Here is a 21,958-nt window from a genome sequence, read left to right as displayed (position 1 = left end):
GTTATTAAAACTATCTTTGAAAGCAAAAGTTCAAACAACTTATGGAAACTAACAATAACAAGAAGTATTTCAGAACTGCCTTCCATCAGGTAGGTGCTGTCTCTAGACATCGTTCAAATCACAACGTCTGTTGAGCAGATACTTTCATTAGCCATGGACACATACTACTCTCTGAAGTAGTCCGTGATACAAAAAACCAGTTAATTCCATCTAGACCACCTCCTTAAGGAGGCTATTGTAATATTTAAATCATGCTATTTCAATGACCCAAAAGAAGAAAATTTAGTTCAAGCAAAACTCTCCTAATTGTCTAATCAAGAGAGATACAGAGTGGGAAAGGGAAAAAGCTAGACAAACGTACCGTATTTAACACCAGATTACTTTTCATGTATAATGTTCATCAATTGACGAAAGAAAATCCTGTATGTTCCAGTGTACAGAAAGCAAAAAAAACAAAGCAAAACCCCAGAAACAATCCAGTAGAATACATCCCAAGACAGACATCAAAGAAGAACATGCTTCAATGCCAAGTCTAGTCAAGACTCCCCTGAAGCAAAGCAAGTATCTGCTGTTTTACTAACAATTGAGGTGAATAATTCAATCCTTACATTAGAAAAATCTTATATAAATTTAGAAATAGGTCAATTGGCATCCTGAAATATAAGCATATATAAAAATACCACCTTTCCCCTCACATCCACCATAGAAACTGACTATAATACTGCATGCGACATGATTCATTTTAAATGCGCAATCTTGACACTGTTTCCACCCCCTCCAGGAGATCTGCAGTAGATTACACTTGTATAAAAAAACTTGCTGGGTATATGTTCTAGACAGATACGTTAAAAATCTTGGTGACTAGCGGTATAGAAAATACATGCAGTAATAGCTGTATTATTACTGTAATTAGTCAGCTGTCATAGCACCTTTTTCACCCAACTTTTAATTGTAGTTGAAAATCATAACTAATAGGACTGACCTAGCTCGCAGTCAGGTCCTAAATAATTAATTCTCCTTCTCCCCTGGCCCCTTTCGGAAAGAGCCTTGCCTAGGGACAGCCTGGCAGCTCAGGGGCTCTCTAGCAGGAGCTACCAGACTGAGTGGGGTCCCCCATGCCCCCTCCAGCTCATAGCGTGACTCTCACAGACTCGACTGAGAAGCCAGAAGCTGGGGGACCGTAGGAACCAGTTTGTGACCCAGTAACAGAGGGGTCCACAGTCTCCCTGTCACGAGGATGGAGCAGAAAATAACAGCTACCGAGCTGTGATCAAACCCTAGGCTGGGAGCACATGCACTGCATACAGCAGTGCTAACGAGGTTGACAGCCCTCCCTGTGCTCAATTAATAAAGAAGCAGTGGGTCTGTTTGCACTGGAAGTGCTATTCATCTAGAGAAGACCTTACAAGTGAAAAGACAAAGGATGATCAGGCAATAGAAAAGAGAGAAAGGCTTATTATCGTTTTCAGTAAGGAAAGTAACAGGCCTGTGGTATCATTTTACAGTCTGTACCAAAAGCCTTGGAAAGGCCCATCTGTTAGTGATAACATCCCAGAGTTGGTATGAGTGGAAACACTACCATCAGAGCTTTGGCACGAGCTTGGTTGCCTTTCATTTTTCTTCTGTCTCTTATTATTTAAAGCTTTGCTTTTTTCACTAAAACAAAGATACTCCACTATGCCCCAAGGCTTAATCCTTTTTAAAACAGCACTTGCTATTGCTAAAATGTTACTGAAATACACACTGTTTGTTTTCCTAGATTCAGTTTTGATAGGCACAATGTTAGTTCTGGAAGTCAGTGCCTTCTCGTGGAAATATTTGTCAGTCTGCCAGCACGTAGTAATTCAAGATCTTAAGACAGCACTGCCTGCACATCAAGAACAAGACATCACTTTCCTGTCAAATCACTGAAGGCATCCATGTAACTTCGAATCAGACTGTCTCTTTTTGACCTGATAAGCTGCATAATGCTGTGAGATGCGTAAATCTATCAAGGTTGACATCAAGCAATATATTTTATTAAACCAGTTGACATAGTTGGTTTCACTATGAAGAAAGAAACCCAAAACCAATCACCTGTGGTTTCAGGTAGAACAGCAAATAGGACTATTGGAAGAGTTTTGGTAGCCCAGGAACGATCCTCACCAAAGTCTGAAGAAAAACATCATGGGGTATGTATGAACAGCAAACACAACACAGAGATCCTTTATCTCATGCAGAAAAGCTAAATATGTTCATTAAAGAGTGGCAGGATCCAACAAACCTGCTTTGTCCTCTTTGATGTGGTGTTTTACTTTTCATACTTTGGCATCATCTACTTTCTAAAAAAAAAAAAAAAAAAAAAGAAACACAAACCACCAAACACCAAAAAACCAACACACACCCAACAAACAAACAAAAAACCCCAACCCCCCAAAAAACAATAAAAAACCTAGCCCCCCCCCCAGATATCTGATTTTCCATGGTACACTGGAATTATCATGTCTGTCTTGTGTATGTCACTTAATTTCTAAAAGAAAAATAGTTACAAAAGAAACACCACTTCCCTCTGAGAACGTTTAGTGCTTCTCCTTTATAAGCAGGCCTATTAGCTCAGAATTTAAATCTCATTACCTTTAATGACCATGGTAACAAAATTCAGTTCTTCCTAGGATACACAGAAATTCGTTTACGTACTTTGTAAAGTGTAATGACCATGAGCTGTGAAAATGTCACATTTCTTCTTGATCAACTTACCATATCTTTAGAGGTTTCTGTCTCTAAGTCCATTCCAGTACACCTTTTTCAGTGTACTTTACAACATTAGTATTTATAAATGCACACAAAGCTACAGCTTTCTTTTAAATGTTATGCAGATTATTTCTTTACAGGTCTTTCATATTAAGATAGCTTGAAACATCAAAAAGAGGTGCATAGTAGTCGAAACAAGGGCAGGTAGTTGTTAGCACACCAGTGTTAAACCTTTCTAACATTATCTCAGGCAAGGGGCCACTAACATCCCAACACTGTGTTTCTGAACTTGCAATGTGTGAATAAACCTTGACACATTAGACATGTATTCTAGGAAACAATTAACATGTATAAAGTGTACTGCAGACAATTAGTACTACAAGTGCTAAGTATTTTTGCTATTAAAGCCAAAAGGTAAGAGTTTGTTAACTCCAAGCTTTCAATGAAAAAGAAATAAAAATATAAAGGAAAAAGTGTACACAGAAATGTGTTTCTTTTAAATAAAAATGAAAAGTGTTAAGCCTTCGGAGGGAGCTCTTCAAGGACAGACAGGATGATGCCCGCAACTGTTCTTTTGCTTGGAAACACATCATGTACATGTCTGCAGGTAACAAGAACCGTGAGAAGCAGATGCGGATGGAGTCAACCATGCTCTTGGAAGATTCTACATCACGGTTGGTCTTAAATCCATTCATATTTATGATTGTAACAAACACCTTGACAATGGGATCCAGGGAAGAAGTTCCACACATCAAGTTTTCTGCAACATTATCCTCATGGCATAGGATAAAAATGAACTGAAAGAGACCTAAAGCAGAGAGATGCACGATGTGGGAAACCAGATTATAAGTCTTAATGATTACATGCAATATTTTGCTTAAGTAATATGAAATGGGAAAGTATCAATCTCAATAGCCGGGTCAGCCAAAGAAGATGCAGGCTAGAGATGAGGGCCTCCAACTAGGTTAACAGGGTAGCTCTTGAGCAGGAGAGAGACCATAAAACAGATCCTCTCCCCACCTCAAATGATAGAACCTCCCCACCGCCTCCTTAAGCTCTGCAATTCTGGAGGAGAACCTGAATCGAGCTAGGGTTACCTTAGAGACTCTACTTGGACAGAGCTGGTAAAAGAACTTTTGACCTTGAAAAAGGAAGAAAGTGAACACAAAGCTGCAGAAGCAGCAACCATGCTGAGGAAGAACAGAAGGTCCATTTCAGAGTGAGGGCTTTCATGTCAGATCTTGTCCTGCCACTGCCTAGCTACAACAGAACAAAATCTAAAAGCAAGTTAGGAGATTGGCCGAAAAGGAAAGCTTCAATTAAGACTGAATAATTCAACACTATTCCAAACAGCCCAGAACAAGGAAGATGCATAGAGTTTTAATGCACTAAGTTTGTTTATACAAGTCTACTACAGTATGACATCCCAATGGACAAATATGGCCTGCCTCCAGCAATGGAGCTCAGAGTTAATACAAAGCTGCTAAGAACTTTTATGGGTCTCAGTAGCAGCTCAGTGCCTCCACTGATGGGTTAGAGCTCAAATTCATATTCACTTTTAAAAATGCCAAAGCAGTTAAAGAAATTCTTGCCCCTAAGCAATTTGTTACTGTTTCTTTTCTGGAGATCAGTCTGCCAATAAATAAATAAATTAAAAAAAAAAAAAATCACAGGAGCCCTCCCTAATCCACTTCAGTGGAGAGCCATTTGCCACAGGGGGTAGCTCACGTACTTTGCTTTGGCCAAAATGTAGGAATGGTCATCACCAACTTGTGGGCAAGGAAGTGGAAGCAGAATTATTCTCAACTGATCCAGAAAGATCTGAAAAAGATACTCTATCCCTGATCTTACATTTAGATTCAGGTTAGTGCAAGCTACTAGCTATCTATTTGAATTTAATTAAAAACAAAAGAAATTCTGCAAGATTAAAAAAAGCTTCAGCTACACTCCCATTCTCAAGCATGTTTAGAGGTTTAGAAGATGGAAGGTTTTAATTAGGATGCCTCAGCAATATGAAAGAATGAATAATTTACAAAGAACTTGATTTAAGCTCAGTGAAAGGGTGCTACAACTTAACAATCCATATTTGTTATTTCTAATGAGCACACTCATTTTTTACTTCAGCTCCAGTCACTGTAAACAGGCTATAGAGACAGCAGACAACAACGTGAGGAGTTTTTCAATGTATGCAGTCTAGCTTCTTGGTTGCTTCATAGCATTTTTGAGGTTGGTTATACTTGCACCACAACTAACGACTGGATTTTAATTATAGGCTATAAAAGCAGCAATAAACAGAAGTGTTTACAAGTGACATACATTCCCCTTAAACTGCTTAATATTAGAAGAGTGCCACCATTCTTGGTCTTTGCCTTCTATCTCCGTACTCTCCTCCCAACCTCTCAACATTTTTGTGTTTGTTTCTAAAATTCTGGCATATGGTACTGGCTTTTCTAGACCATCAGGACTTAGAACACAAAAATAAATTAAACCTGTGGTTAATTATGAGTAGTGCAGCATAAAGATATTTTCCACAATTTTTCATATAACACACTTGCTGAATTTCTGAAAAGGAAAACCGAAAAAAAGCAATTTCTTAGAGGAAGGAGCTAAAAGGAGGTTTTAACAAAAATATGTTTAAAATAATAACATATGAAGGTGCAGGAAACAGAATATTGAAAGCTGATTTCTTAACAGATGGCAGTCATGCTCACTTCACCCATGCTGACCTACATATTTTTTTTCTGTAACTTTTATTAATATTCATCTTTCACTGACTGTGTTTTCCACAATTTTGCCAGCAAGTGATACTTTTAGGATAAAAGTCTGAGAAACTCATTCAAGTACATCTTTTTTACATGGTAAAACATGGAACACAAAGGAAGAAAACACCTTTACAAAGCTTATGCCATAAAATTGCACTTTTGATGTAAAATTGTCTTTTCAAAGGCTGCTCAAGATTGAAACTCTATGTACAAAGTTTTCATCAAGTCTTGACCACAAATCTTGAAGTTTGCAGACATTAAAGCATTTTCGTAACTCACACTTTCTTCTAGAAATAATACACCTGTGCCATACAGACAGTTAAAACACCACCACTAAACTGAATTTCATTATTTTGTTCTATGCATTTAATTGTGACAAGATAGAAAAATTAAATGCATATAGAAAGAGAAGAGCTGGAGGAGGAATGTAAAAAAAAATTACTGTGAATGGTAATTTAAGTCAAGAGAATTTAAAATTTCCGTATAAAATGCACCCAATCTTTTCCGCTAAGCATGATGTTATACTGGTTTTGAGAGCACATCATAAAATACGTCAAAAATACTCAACTCTCTTACTTTTTTTTACTCCAAAGTGACAAAAATTTACATGGAATGTCACATTAAAGATAAATCTTGGAATGACCAATGGCAGCTGGAAGGATTACAGTTGGAGAAGTTACATCATCAGCATTTGCAGTTTTCCAGTCTTCTCTTCCGTACTCAAAAATAAGAAAATAAGGCTGTCCTAGCAGCAAACAAACAAGGTGGCTGTGGGAGCCGGCAGTCCCCCAGCTCCTATTTCAGACTCCGGTTCTCAGGCGTGCTAACTCGCCTGACTGCTCATCAGCAGTCTGGGGAAAAGGGCAAGGTAGTTTGAGCATATTTTCACTTCATGTGCAATGGAGACACTGCTGCAAAAATACCCTTTTGGAAAGACTTACAGGCTTTCCTGGAGTAGAAAAGTAGGGCTTCTAAGTAACAAATTCTTTATGGATTAAATTTATGAGCTGCATTTTATGGTCAGCACATAAAGATGTTGAGAAATACCACACATACCTGATTGCCTAACAAAACTCTGAAAGCCTGCACATACAGACAGGGAATCAAACAGTTCCTATTTTGACTGAAGGACCAGCCAGCCCCTGACGTCCCTACATCTGCCAGAGTAGACGACTTGCACTGATCTGCAGAATAATATAGTTGCTGTTGAAGCTATTCCTACGTTGTTCCCGGAGTAAGATGACTGAAAGGTTGTTCTCTAGTGTGATTTTTACAATACCAGTTAGGCAGATGAATAGTGAAGGTGATCATTGCTTCAAGTCAGTAATCAAACAATGAAATAAAATACAGTGACAAAGTAAGCAAGATCTCCTGTAACACTCCCGTATCATTTGCATCACCTAGAGACACGATTTTAGGAACAGATCACTTATGCTGAATGGGTGAAAACATGAAAGTCAAGAAATACAGAGTATAGCACAACACAACACATGTCTTGAGCACCTGGTGTTGTGCTCTGTCTCTTCATTTTGGTAAATTGAACTAAAATGCTGTTAGAGCTGCATGCCAGTTCATTTAGGAAGCCCACACATCAAAATCCAAATAATTTATATTTGTGTCAAGTACAAAAAAGTTATCGAATTACTTGGAGAAAAATATTCTGGTATCTCTCTCCTTGTGTTTCTCTCCTTTCAGCACCATTGGGTTTTTCAACAAAGATTTTGAAAGTGGGACGAAAGGGGAGCCACATGCCAGGCTCTGAATAGCATCCAGTGAAAGCTGACCACATCTTTATGCTTCCCAAAACACCCACCCTAAAGTGCAGTTCTTTTAGACTGACCCAAAACTGCATTAAACTTTCACACTTCGCATTTTGCGTTCACATAAGCGATAGCATTCCCAGTCATACAAATTCAGACCTATCACCAATCACCAACCTATTAAGAAATGTGGTATCATTCCCAAAAACTGGATATAAGTTTGCCTTTACTCCCTATGGCATCCAGCAACTTATTTTGAAAAGTCCGTCACTTGCTCTTGTGGGCTGTTTACACAATTCCAGCACACAGTGCTTTAAAATAATTAGAGCTTCCAGAAAATGCTGCAGCACACTGTTTTTGCTGCCTTGTGCAGAGGGATCTGACTTTATATTAATTTTGCCTGGGGAATCCACAAACTGCTCGAACAGAGTTCACATCTGTTGCCAGTTCATGCATTCATAGCTCCATCTCTCTCCATCTTCCTCCTTGCCCTACTCCCTGTGCCTGGAATACTTTTCTAGAGCTAGGTGAGGACATGGAAAAAGCATAAGGCATTTGGAAGTTAAAATCAGCAGCTTAACCACCTTATACAGCAAATTGCAGAGGCTTAAACTCACCAACAAGTGCAGGAATTTCAAGTTGGACGTTATGCGTTAAGCATCAGAAAGTAAATACATGAGACAAATGCATTTCTTCCCATTTGAATGCAATGATTCTCAGCTAATGTATTAAATTAAGTCACACACTAGTTATGTCTGAACAGAGCAGAACGACAATTAACATTTTGTACATAATCAACCACTGGCTTTTTTATATTCAGAACCAATTCCAGGGATGCTGCAGGCCTGACTTTCCTTCAGCTGAGCAAGCAGCCAGCTATTATTTCAATAACATCCACTTAGAGTAATCAGCCTTCACGTCCACATGCACAGAAACAGGGTATTTCACAGGTAACAACTTAAACCCTATGAAAGCAAACAGTTCAAATTGGGTCACCATGATTTCTCCAAAGCCACTGAACAGCCTTCCATTTCATCTTCCCTGTAACATATTGAATCAGGACTTGCTCACCACTGGTAACAGAAATAAATAATTAAAGAAAGAAAGAAAGAAATCTACAATGCTGGTAGTTTTCACAATCATTTCAGAGTACTCTGAAATACAAACACATGCAGAAATATGAGTACTTCTGTTGTGACAGCAAGAAAATATTCTTTATAACGGAAGGTACATCTTCCTTACCCTGAACTTTATAACACACTACTCTGTTTCACACCAGCTAAATAAGCAAAGACCTTGCCGAGGACACTTTGTTAGACCTCAGATAAAGCTATCCCAAAAAAAAGAATGAAGGCCTGTTGTTCTCAGACTCCAGCTTAATGACAGAAATTTTACTGGCTAATAGTCAATCGTGGCAGTTGCAGCCTGATGCTGCAAGGCTGAAGGACAATTAAAGGTCATTGCCTATTAGATTACACTAGCCCCATGACAGAGCATATTTGCAAGCTAAGGCAGAAGCCCCCTAGCTCTGAGTCACTGCAGAGTCTAAACAGATCTGGACATTTCTCTCAACATCTGCATCACCTGTGCTTTCTGAGCTGGCCACTGTACTCGGATCCATCAGTATGCCACCTGCCTGGGAGACTCAGGTGGACCACAGCCTTCCTCTCTACCAAATACACCTTCAGCAGCTGTATTCTATTTATCAGGCTAAGAACTTCTGCAGCACCTTCCATGGCAAAACCCACAATTCTTGCTGGTCATGAAGCTGTTTTATTTCCAATACCTATGCAAAGTATATGCATATTTATATAGATGCTTTCTATATGTACATTTACAGTGATGCTACCGCCTGGTTCAAGTGCTAATGATCCTTTTTTAAACAAGTCTTAATGTGCAGATTTATTTTTTCTATGACAACGCCTTTGTGTTTTAAACACGTACATTGTATCTATCAAGTTGTGGTCAGACTTCTGGCCTGTAAGTTAAATAAAATGTGATGCATAGTTATGTAAGTGAAAAACATGAATTTATCTTCCCACAGGTGATGAGTGTAACAGCACAGCTGGAGCATCCCCCACACAGGCAGACATCCAGGCAAAAAGTGTTAGTGGCTCCTTATCCCTTGCAATCCACTGTTACAAGGGCCTCCAGCTTATAGCCAAAGATCCCACTTCTTCTGAAGTCCTCAAATTTTGTGCTGCTAGTCATGAATTAAACAAGTCTGAAGATGCAAACAAGATAAATCCCAAAATAGTCCAATCTGCCTAAACAGATGCACGCTAAATAACCTGTGGCTTGACCAACATAACTTTGCAGAGGTATCTATATCCTCCTCCATTAGGACTTCAAAGAAAAGAAGAAAACTGATAGTCATGTACATTGAGATGCATTACAGTCTTAACGGGGGTTTTCAAAACCTTTACATTTGCTTTTTCAAAAATATAAAAGAGGCAAGACAACACTGACAGGAATAAAATGAAATACATTTAGAAATAAGATTTTAGCCTGGTTATGTTTTACAGAATGCTGAAATCTGTTCATGATTTGAAAAATGTTCTACTACTGCTTTGAAAAACACATGTATTATACAAAGCTCAATATCTGATTTTAAGTGCAGAAATACAAAGTCGCAAGAAATTCTTATCACTTTTTTCTTTCTTTCATTCCTTATATTTCTCTAAAGCCTCTAGTCACCATCCTCTCCATCCTTTAGCCGTAGTGTCCTCCATGCTTCCCAGTGCCATGCACAGATGATGACTATTGATGCGTGGTGCCACCCTCCTACCAACACATTCACTGTTACTAAAGCACAGCTCATTTCAGTGATACTGTTTTGACATACTGGAAATCTGAAAGATACTCAGTTATTTAGGAATGTTACATGGTGGTTCTTTTGCAAATGCTCCTGTGGTATTGTTCAAAAAAAAAAAAATCTTCCATCTGAAATACAACTGCAGGGAGAAAAACTTAAGAACAACACAGCCAAAACCAGTGAGAGCTTGCAGGCATTTCTGGAAGTAGGAAGATAACAGCCTCAAATGAAAAATGAAATTTCTCATTGCAAGTGTCTTGAACAAGACATCTCAATTTTGTCAAGTGAGATTTAATGATACAGTGTAAAGTTACTTCATTGCAGGGGGTGGGGGTTATCTCCCCCCCTTCATTTCAAGGGCCAACTTTGTTACTGCAGCTGTTACAATTCATTACAGTAATTGCTATCTTTAGCTTGGTGTTTAGGGATTTTCTTTTTTGTAGTTTCACTTTTTTATTTAAATGAAAAGAGCATTATTTTTCAAGCTGATACATTAGGTCATGGCAATTGTTGCCCGTAGAAGTAATATACACCACCCTTGAAAACAGACTTATTTTTGCCAAATATATCCAAAGTCAGTCCCTATAATACAAATTTTTTTAGCTTCATGTACACCATCAAGGTATATGCCTATTAGAATAGGATGTGCAATTTCCATAAACTCGAAAAAAAAATTTAAAGACAGCCTTTTTCACACCAGATCGTAAGTCACCCTGATGAAGATTATAAGAAGGGTCTGACAAAAGGACAAATATTTTATAAGTATTCAGGATAAGAACTGGCACACTTCCCTCCAGAGCATCTCGTACTGGCCAGTGCCAGAGACAGGCACAGAGAAGCACAGAGCACATCCATCGCGGCAGCCCCTGCACACTGGTCACCAGCATTCCTTCACCAAAGAGCCTGCAAACACAGGGTAGACAGAAATCTTGCAAGTTGCAGGGGGAGATAGTTGCAGGGGAAGATGCTGAATCATGCCCTTAACAGCTGTTACTTAGCTATCACCACCTCTTATTAGTGTTTTCATTTAGATTTCCTTGAGAACTATATGGCACTAAAAAAAAAAAAAAAAAAAAAACCAAACAAAAAAACACACAAACCCACACACAACAAAAAAAAAAAAAACCACCACCAAACACACATAAACCATATGCAAAAATTCTAAAGGAGAAGTATAAACTACAGTTTGGCCATGTAGAACAAATAGCCTTCTAGATTCAGTGTTGAAGTGAAAGCATGAATTATGGCCTGAGGGAAGAATAATTTTGTATTTAAGAGACTCTCAAAAAATTTGGAATTGCTGGTCATGGGATGACTTTGAAGATAGGCAAGTGAACTCCCTCACTCTCCAACCACCCCCCAGCAGGATTTGGGCTAGTAAAAGGAAAAAAGCCTTGTCTCTGAATTTGATACATCCAAGTATTTATCTGGAAAACTGCCCAATACAGCCTCCTTCTGTAGAAGAGCCCATGCTGCACAAGGCCAAGAAGAAGATTTAACTGGGGCAGTAACCCCCCCACTTTTCTTACAGCCAGACAGCCACAGTCCTCCCTCACCCACTGCTGGCTTCCCTTTTCTTCTCTCCAATACATTGCCCAACAACAAGTGAAATAAAAAAATAAAAATGTATGCTCTCAAGGACTGATTTAGAAGAAAACCAAACCAAACAGTTTCAGTTTTTCAGACACGGATGTGAACACCTCTATAGTTGGTCATACAGCAAAGATAAAGCATGTGCAACAAATTCTCCAGGCTTAGTGGTCTGCTGTAGAAAACCACTTTTCTTTACGTTTTCATTCCTTTATGTTTACTTAAAGAGACTGATAAGTATTCATTAATACCTTTTCCAAACTACAACACTACAGATCATAAAACCTGAGTTTAACCAATGTTGATTTAAAAGTCTCTGGTAGTTACCCCTCATAAAATGTACTATTGGAAGCAAATTACTGTCTGATTGTTATTCAGAGTGTGGCAGTTAAAGCTTTTGCATATTTTATGACCTGTTGTCTTCCCCGTTAAAAAAAAAAACAAAAAAAACCCCAACAAAACCAAAAAACCAACCAAACAAAAAAACCCCCCAAAAAACCAGAAAGGAAGCAGACAGGAGAGCTGTGTCCTCTGTTTCTCAGAGGACAGGTGGATTCTGTCACCCCAGATGATGACAGAATATTAGAAATACTGAAATTGTGGTCATTATGGACAGCCTGAAAGATCAGCAAAAATAATCTTGTCAAAATGTTTGACTTTCAAATTTGATTTCTAAAAGTATGATTAGACTGCCTGACAATAGTCTACTAAAAGTGATTTAAATTGAAAAAGCAAATTAAAGCAGCATATGTTTAAATGGAACATTTTAAGGGGACTCTAACCATGGGATTAGGAAGAGCTGTTAATCACCCACTTGAATCAAGGCTGCTCTGGAAAGTTAACATGAACTTTTACATGGCAACATCTTCTTCAGGTAACATATGCTGCCTCGTCTTAAGTACTGTATACTGCTCACTCAAAAGGGAGACGGCAAGCAGGAATTGAAGAGACTGCTAATTCTTCACCTAATAAATTAACAAAATACCAACAAACTGTGCAAGGGAACAGCTTTTACACTTCTGAAGTACAACTAGAAACAAATCAGTACAGTGATATAATTGTAAATTTCTGGTTCAGTAAATTAGTTCTATGTATGTTGCACATTTTTAAATTTATTTTTTAAAATTACTTTTTCAGTATTTTAATCAATTTCCATGGAAGTGCAGTTTACCACAGATCATTCACAGAATATCATCTTAGTCACCATTCCAAGAGTAATAAAAAGTGTAAAGATAAGAACCGGAATTAGACATATGCGATGTTATATAAATTATTAATTAAGCAAATATGTACAGCTGTCTGAAAGTACTTTGTTTTGCTAAGCTAAATTTACTACCAAGTATCCACATATAGTTCATTAGGTTTTAATGAGAATCAGCCTTTCCATATCTTCATAAAAAGCAAACATACAAAAAAATGAAAGCCAACTAAAAGAAAAAAAGTCTTCTGGACTTAGGGACACTTCTGTAGTTTTCTGGTATCACCTTAATTTACATAACCACAGAGATATGTAGCATGTTTCCTCTTTATGGGTAGAGAACACAGTCTGCTCTGTTTATGTTTTCGCATCCCCATTTCATTACACCACACTAAATTTAGTCAGAAGTTTACTAGCTATGAAAACCATCTACAGGCATAGAAAACTTGCCAATTTATACTACCCTCATGACAAACTGAAATCCACTGAACTTTTCAGTTCTTAACTGTGCAGCCAGTCTCCCTCCATACAGTGGAGAATCCAGTTTCTTTCAGCGTCCCAAAGCTTGAGCTAAACAATGAATGCTTTTTCCACTTCTCCTGAACCAAATGTTTTCTCTCAAAAGCTGCTGGCCAGATGCTGGAAGGTATTACAGGTAAAACTATAAACTAGCTTATCGTAGGGTACCTTTTACCTTGCCGACCACTTGTTAATATCATTTTGTCCAGTGATGACAAAAAAATCAGCAGGTAGGGAGTGGCGTGTCATTAACTGTTAAAAACTGCATTAACACACAGTTTCAACCTTTAGAAGCAAAGAGTTGCTGCACAATAAAAGTTGGCATTAAAATCACACATAAAGGGACGGGGCACTTTTGAACTCTTCCTTATCCTTCTTAGTAGCAACACCAAATTCTATCGATGTCTCTCAACCAGAACCACACTCAGCTTTGTCACTGTCAACACAGTGAGCACTGCTGTCTCGGACTATTACCGTAGCTGACAGCATCTACCTTGTAGCTAACGTAAAGCTCCCAAGAATGCTGCTGCATTGAAGTCTTCTTAAAGCTTCTTAAAATAATTTTATACTGCATTGCTCTGATGCTCACTACTGCACCTGCAAGTTACCAGCCAGCGTGTTTTACTCCCTACCAGATAAGACCTTGCCTGGTTTTCTGCCAGAATCTTGATGTTCTTTCAACATAACTTCAGCTGGCGGGAGAATATATTTTTCTTTGCGAAAGTTCTTGCTATGGTTTTGTAACTAAAAAGCATGTGTCTCCACAGTAGACACTTTCTTTTGTAAGTGCATGGCACATACATAAAGTCAGTAAGTTTAAAAAACTCATTAAACAAATATTGGAAACATGTTACATTTTCATAAATACATTTCTGTTTATTAATCACTACTGACAATTATCCTTGGTCAGGTTTGACCTTTTTTCATCCTTCATATATGCTTTGATAAGATGTGCAACAGAAAAAAATCTACAACAGATTACATGCTTGGACCAACATGCGAGGATAAACCGAGATTAAACCACATTACTACAGAAGCATGCTGATTGTGAACTTTACACAGGTAGCTTTAAAAACGTTATACTGTTAACATTTTACTCAGTATTTAAAGTAATCTTTATTTCTCCTTGAAAAGTACCTACTTTAATAATCATAATATTTTTCTGCTTAGTGTAGGAAGCATCTTCAAACCGAAAGGAACAATGCAATTTTCGTTTCTTCTTCAAACACCTACTGCTACAAAAACTTGCCTTACGAATTAAAATGAGGATATAGCCTTTTCCCAAAAGCAAATGGGAGTATAAGGCATTTAAACTAGGAGTCAGTGAAAGGCAAAGTAGTCATCAGAGGCCAAAAACATACCTCTTTCACTATTACACATGCCAGGATCAGAGATTCAGTCCCATATCCTCATTACCATACTACTAAAGGAGTCCACCAACAACTGCAACCTTCTCTTCCCCTCTCATGCAATTAGCCTGCCTGCAAAACCTTTGCTGTTGCACAACTAGAAAACAAGGGGCCCTGAAGCTATACAACAGTTGCTCTTTGTAAATAAATTTCTCAGGCCACCCTTGAAATGTTACAAATCTTCTGCCTTCTGATGTATCTGAAGCATTACTTTATTCTTCACCCAATGGACAAATAAGCAACTTACCAGAGTTTACATAAGCAAAAAAAATAAGCAGGAAAATATTACCCAGTCTTTCAAAAAAAAAAAAAAAAAAAAAAAAAAAAAAGCTGATGGAAACACATGTTCAAACATACACTGAAGGACAGAGATGGTATCTCAGAGCTACTCTTAAAAGGACGGGCAAGGTTTCATGGCTTCTGCAAGCTCAAAATTGATTTACATCAAAGGACTGACTGAGTTCATGACCTCCAGATGAAAAGTGTGTGCTTCTGCTCTGTGAGAGTGCAATGAAAACATCTTCAGTAGTAAGAATGTGGACTATCTGTATCACTTTCTGGAAGCAAAATGCAGAATCTCACTCTGTAAAATCCTCCTCGTAATGCCAGTAAGAAGGCAATTTGCTCCTGTTGCTAAAATGAAGGGTGACCAACCTGACAGTCTCTAGAACGATGAGACACACAACAGTTGCTACTTTTCTCTGCATATAAGCATAAGGAATCAGAAGTTTGATTAATAGGAGACAAAATTCATGATCTTCTCTCATAAGTTACTTTTGGCTATACTAATTGCCTATTTCTAGTCTCTCCCAAGGTAGGAAGCAGTAACTATTACAAAGGTCCGAGTTCTCATGTCTGAGACATACTATGTCGCTACTGCAGGGGAAGGGTCTGTGCCCTTGACACCACAGGACCAAGGAGTTCACCACCTCTTCACACCACTTCAGGCCCAACATCAGCCTGATACATGTTTGGCATTTACAAGTAACAACTTGCCCTAAAAGATGCATTTAAGCTATGACTGGTTTACAATGCTGTATTAATGAAACTATGCCTGTACATTTGATCCACCTTTTTATAATTTCACAAACATTTGATTTCTACTGACAAATTCTAAAAATTAGTTTATTCTGTAATCATACTAAATCAGCAGTCCAGTTGTTTCAAACAGTTCCTCTGTCTAATCAGGTTTATCTGTTTAAGACCAAAGTACCTATGACTAAAACTAAAAACTACAAATTATGCTCTTACGAGGCAAAGTTACCCTGCTTCTTCACCCCTCCCTTCCATAGATGCCATCCATGATGCTCAGATGTATAGTTTATTTTAGTCTTAAACAATAACACAAAATTAATTTGTTTCAATAGCAACTAGTAAGACAGTAAGTTAACAAACATCCTTTTTCTCCCCTTCTCCACTTTTTTTTGCAGGAATATCTATGTATGCTACTATCCATTGAACAAGTTAGTGCAAGTATTCATAACTAAATCCACAAGAGACACTTTGGAATTCATCTGAGAGAAGTAGCTTAAATTCACAGACGTGAGCTTGTGCACAAAGAAGAGCTAGGGTTGTGCACATTAGTTATTTTTGCATTTACAAGTATATGCACACTAAGGTTTGACCTCAACTTTCCTTTGAAGGAAGTACTAAATGACATATTTTAGCAGAGAATTTAGTTCTCTACAAAGAGTTTCTCATAGAAGACAGTAAAGAGCCAGCAGACAATGTCGAGCTGCCAATATTCCTAACATTTCTGTCAATATTCAGCTTACAAAGTAAAATTAAATACCTTTCACAAGATTTACTACGTGAGTGGTCCAAGTGAGAGAAAAACAAAAATCAATGTACGTAATATTTGTACTGAAGAACTAAGCTTGGAATTTTAGCTTGACAAATCTGAGAGAAGATACCAACAAAGGAATACACAGGGGTTCCATGAAGTTTCTTATATAAAATTTATGAGGATTGAGGAATAAGGATCACTTCCTTCACTATATTTTCCTACGTTCAAGAGAGCAGTAAAGAATTCCTCTACAGGCTCAGTAACATATGGAAACTGCTTCTATAACAGCCATAGATTCAGTTTTCAACTTTGTAAAAATGAATTTAAGATAACTGCACTTTAAGGTGAATTAACTTTAAGCATCAAGTACTGTTTCTTTCCTTTTTCAAAGACAGAGCTATTCAGTGAAATTACACCATGTGTTAATGTAGATTTAATATATCTCAAAAAAGGGTGTTACAAATTATTAATGCAGTCCAAGAACATATGCCAACAGGATGGCACTACAGCAGCATGAAAACAAAAATATTATTGTTAAGATAAATACTAGTTCTTATTGCAGCCTTCTGCTACAGCTATTAGAAGAGCAACGAAGAATTCCCTTTTTGTAACTGTTCAAAACTGTTAGATTTGTATCCCTGTAGATCTACCACCCTTCCTTTTAGTACCTATCAAAATTGTCTTTCAACAGAGAATATTCTTGCACTGGAATATTAGGATAAGCAAAGTGAGGGCTTGTCCTGATTTTTTCACAGGTTTCCTGCATGACTCCGTGTGAAGTCATGAACATACCTGCTCCACAGGAACCCCTCTGTAAATAAAATAGCCACATGTTGCATACTGGCGTGGGGCAGGTCTATATTCATTTCTGCCAAGTACACTGAAACTTTTTGACAGCTATTAGACAATCATGAAACATTACTTTGCTACTTAAACACAAAACTTCCCAACATAATCAGCTAACTCTTTTGTAGTAGTATTTGATAAACTCTGCTATTTGCATAGGTAAAAGGATCCTATAGCAACTAGACACCTCCCAGAGAGAGCCCATTGTAGCAGTATGGCAGTACCTACCAACACAAATAAACCAAGTAGAGGTATTTTCCACTCCTTGCTCTCCTCCTCTGACTCTTTTTCAGCTTTTAATTTGTAAAAGCTGAAAACACACGTGGATGTTAATGTGCTTTACAGCGGCCACGATCTAGCAAAGATTCAACTTTTGTGCCTGCTACATACTTCAGTTTTCATGACTCATCTCCAGCTTTCCAGAGGAAAGTAAGTCCGACTGGGCAGTATACAGCTAGCGATACTTTTTACATGCTCACAATAGAAACTGTGATAGATTTAGCCTGAAAGAATTCACCAAGCTCAAAGCAGTGACTAAGCCTACACAAACACAGATGTAAGTATAATAGGAAATTAGTGCCGAACAGTAATGCTATGTTCTGCTTTACAGGTAAAGGATCCATGTAAGCCCTGTTAAGACTCATTTCAAAACATTAGTTTATATAAAATCACAGGACTGTAGGAAATGCACAGTTCAGAACATCCAGCCTTCCACAACTGCAAGGAAATATTTAAGTGATATGCATGTAAGACCTACAACATCCTACCTGTCCTCTGTGCCCTATGATACTAATTTAATGCATATAGCTTAAAAAAGCCAAAAATATATTTAAAAAAAAAAAAAAGAAGTTAAAATGCAGCACCAGCAGCTAGCCAGGAAGCTCAGGTGCATTATCAACATTCCTACCCCAAAAGAGAAATTGTTAAGTATTCAGGATGCACTGTGAGTACATTTACATGCTATCAGAGAAGGCAAAATGCCACAAGTGCCATGACTGGCAATATGACTTGGGACAGAATTCCCTCCTAATGATAAATCTCACAATTAGCGAACACTCAGGCAAAAAACACACCCACCAGCAACACCAGAAGTTTTTCAATATCACCGGTAACATAACCTCAACCTTGCCAAAGTCCTACTATCTCTGGCTGCAGTCTATAGAGGACATTTCAGAATGAGACACAAACCACAACAGTCCAATGGTGCAATGGGTGAGAGAGTCCCTTCCTGACCTGGTAGGTGATCCGCGGAAACCCCAAATCCAAACACAGTACAACCCAATAAATAGTATTTTTTACAGTTCCCTCAAAAGTAACACAGCTTTGAGGTATTTTTGAACAGTTACCCTCATCTCAGCAGAAAATAAGATTACATTAGCACAGCTTCAGGTTTACCTATTCCATTTCCTTGCTACATCTTTCAATTCTTCTTCTAGACATACAACTAAGCACAATGCATCATCCCCAAAGCCAGCTATACTACAGTCCTCTCCCATTCTCCTTTGATGGAGTGATTCTTCATAGCAAGAAGCTTCTTCAGCAGCTTCTTTCATCATGTCCTCTCTAGGCTGAAACAGGCTCCACATCAGTTTAACTTCTGTTTTCCTATAGGGAGGGCACAACATCGCTGATACAAGGAAGACTGACTTACAGTGAGTGGGTAGTCTCTCAGTGCCAACTATGAAGAATCCAAGTCTCCTCCTCTTTTACAGCAGTGAAAGTCTGAGCAATTCCATTAGGCCAGATGTGGTAAGCTCACATGAGGCTGGTGTTAGATCTGAAAAACAAACGAAAAATCAGATGAGAAATAAAACTTCCTGCTGCACTGTCCTTACATACCTGGGAAGCACAGGGGAGGTAAAGAGTACAACATACAACTATCTGGAAAATTTTCTACCTTGGGGTTTTTTTTTGTGTGTTCCCCCCCCATATATTTCCCTAAAATACAGCAACTACAGCTACATCTTCCTCTCCTGAAAGATGTATTAGAAATTCAGGTTAGCAACATTCTCCTATATAACTAAGCAACTAAGTTTTAGTCTACTAACACACTAACAGAGCAATGCATTTTGTAACAGAAATCTTTCTTGCCCCAAGGATCCAGAATTGTGTATAACTCTACTGAAGGTGTAAGGAACCCACTCAAACATTTTGTCAGCACAAAAAAAGAAAGAAGAATCCTGCATAGAAAGAGATGCCGGGGGTACTACTCTTTGACAAACTCGTATCACTATTCAACTGTTGCTTTGAAGCAACCAACATGCAGTTTTGACATTTAGTCAAATGCACTTTTTCTGAAGACAATCCAATTTTACGGTTTTAGCAGCCTGCAGGACTCCTCTGTACAATAAGAACACTACCAAACAGAAATGGCTTATGACAAAGTTTAATGTGCTCAATGTGAGCTAAAAAGGATCAATAGTTTAGTCTCCATATTCATAGACTGTATGGTGCTTCATTCCAATTATTAGATTTGAATTTCTGTTGCACCAAGTCAGTTCCCATATCAGCTTGATGATAATCTTTCCAGAAGTCTGTAATCAACATCAGATGAACCAGTGTCTAGGTACCACACATCATTTACTGTTTATAAAAACTAGCACATCATTAAGCTTCCTCTGGTGCTCTGAGGCTTTCCTGATCTTTCTTCAGGATCGATGGGAAACAGAGCATTCCTCAAATTATTTGTACCTTAGATTCAAAACTGTTATCCACTGTGTAGTTTGTAGTGTTTTGTTTTTTGTTTTTGTTTTTGTTTTTTTTTTTAATAATAGTTTTAGCAGTTGTAATGTAACTTTCTTCTAGTTATTATTTCTATATGCTGTCAATAGACCACACACCTTCATGTCAGTAACGGAACTAAATTCTTCTGCATTTCTTGAATTATTGACATTTCTTGAATTATTGGCATTACTGCCCTTATTTAGTATTATTCCTAAAGTGTTAGCATGTTTTCCAAGGAAAAAGGAAATCCTTTTCCCTGTTTACAACTCACTGAATTTTGAGCAATACTTTTGCCTTCTCTTATCAGTTGTCTACATTTAATAACTCCTAATTTCATGTTTACACTCAATTCCTTGCTGCTTCTATTTGTTATATTCCTGAAAATGCCACCACCACCCCCAGCTGGTTTGGAGTCTAAACATCTGTGATCTAATTTCAGGATTAGATTTTTTTAATGTATGAACTTGTGTATTTTTAATAATAACTGAAATATTAAGGATGGAAGTTTTTAAAACTAGAGCAAGAAAGAACACTTGATGTGTTAGCTTTGATATTTTGTATTAATCTACGGTTCTTTCATTTGTGCTGCCTTTTAAGATTAGAGACCTAAAATAGCTATTAATGTAACAGCCTATTGACATTTTTAGCCTGTAGGAGCATGCAGTGGGCAGATGCAGCTGAAATAATAACATATTTGAGTGATGAACCGGCTTTACGATTTTATTACTCAGACTTTCCCAAAGCTATGGCTGGCTTTTTTCCCAGTAACTCAGAAATTAAGCTGTTCCACATTTAAAACTTCCAACTAATCATATACTAAAAACTTATCATGGTTAAGGCAACAAAATCACCTTATGATAAGCCTTTGAAAAAATAAAGAAAAATACCTAGCTTTGAAAAGCAGTGTCTTTAATTCTTTGTGTTATTTACATGAACAACGTAAGAGAAATAGGAAAAAAAATCATCTGATACAGGTTAGAAACAAGTACATTAGTTACCAGGAGTATATTACATACCACATTGAACTGGCAGGGACCCTAGAGGGACCTCAAAGGGAAGTGACAGATACAAGGGAACACAGCCTAAGCATTCTCCCTCACTAGGCACATTAGGCCATCAGCAGTTCTGTGCTAACTTCCCAAACACTGGGCTTAAAAAAAAAAAAAAAAAAATCATTATCCCAAAATTAAGAAAAATAATCGAGCTTTTCAACACAGCCCACAAGGTCAGACTTTACGCAGCAACTCCACAGATTGTGGGACAGGAAAGGGGTGTTGCCATTTCCACCCTTTCAACCTCAGAGTCTTGGTTTAGCTAAGAGTTACCCAAAACAATATCCAGAATTTTCCACTTTATTGTGCAGTCCCCTGTGTAAGAGTTTGGCCTTGTCTTCATAACTGCAGAATTCATGAACTCCATGCCACCTAGGATAAGCCAAAGCCAGGGGCTTTCACCTTGAATGATGTTTCTAAAGGTATCTGAGAAGTCAATCAGGGAGCTGAGGCTTGTACCAACTACTTAGTCACCCCATGAAGCCAACTGATGCTTTTGTTGTTCCACAATCTTTCCACATTTTTGCACACACAGCAAGTTTTCCTCCTCCCAAAATGAAATTTTGCCCACGACTTGCTGGTCCAAAAAAGGTCGCGTGTTCCCCATTGCTCCCCAAACCACCGTGCTGCTGCAGTGATCTAGTCTGATCAGTGAGCATAGGGATGCACCCATATGATATCTTGTTTCCGAATATTTCGCAATACAGGGGCACACTTCCTAAAATCATCTGGGAAATCCAGACCAGCTTAACTGCACTGTTGATTGA

At 38.0% G+C, this 21,958-nt stretch overlaps 1 protein-coding gene across 1 annotated transcript in view; it reads right to left on the bottom strand.

Moving 5' to 3' along the window:
* The window catches only part of OSBPL3 (oxysterol binding protein like 3), an 89,412-nt gene that overhangs the window by 50,588 nt on the left and 16,866 nt on the right, over window positions 1–21,958 (bottom strand). The window contains exon 2 of the mRNA XM_082303759.1: window positions 19,067–19,192. The gene's annotated coding sequence lies outside the window, so the exon portion shown is untranslated. The remainder of the gene's footprint in view (window positions 1–19,066; window positions 19,193–21,958) is intronic.

The sequence above is a fragment of the Platalea leucorodia genome, assembly GCF_965183815.1.
Source record: "Platalea leucorodia genome assembly, chromosome: 1".
In the NCBI taxonomy this organism is placed as follows: domain Eukaryota; kingdom Metazoa; phylum Chordata; class Aves; order Pelecaniformes; family Threskiornithidae; genus Platalea; species Platalea leucorodia.
The sequence above is the reverse complement of the archived record's forward strand: the minus strand, read 5'-3'. Positions and strand labels throughout refer to the sequence as shown.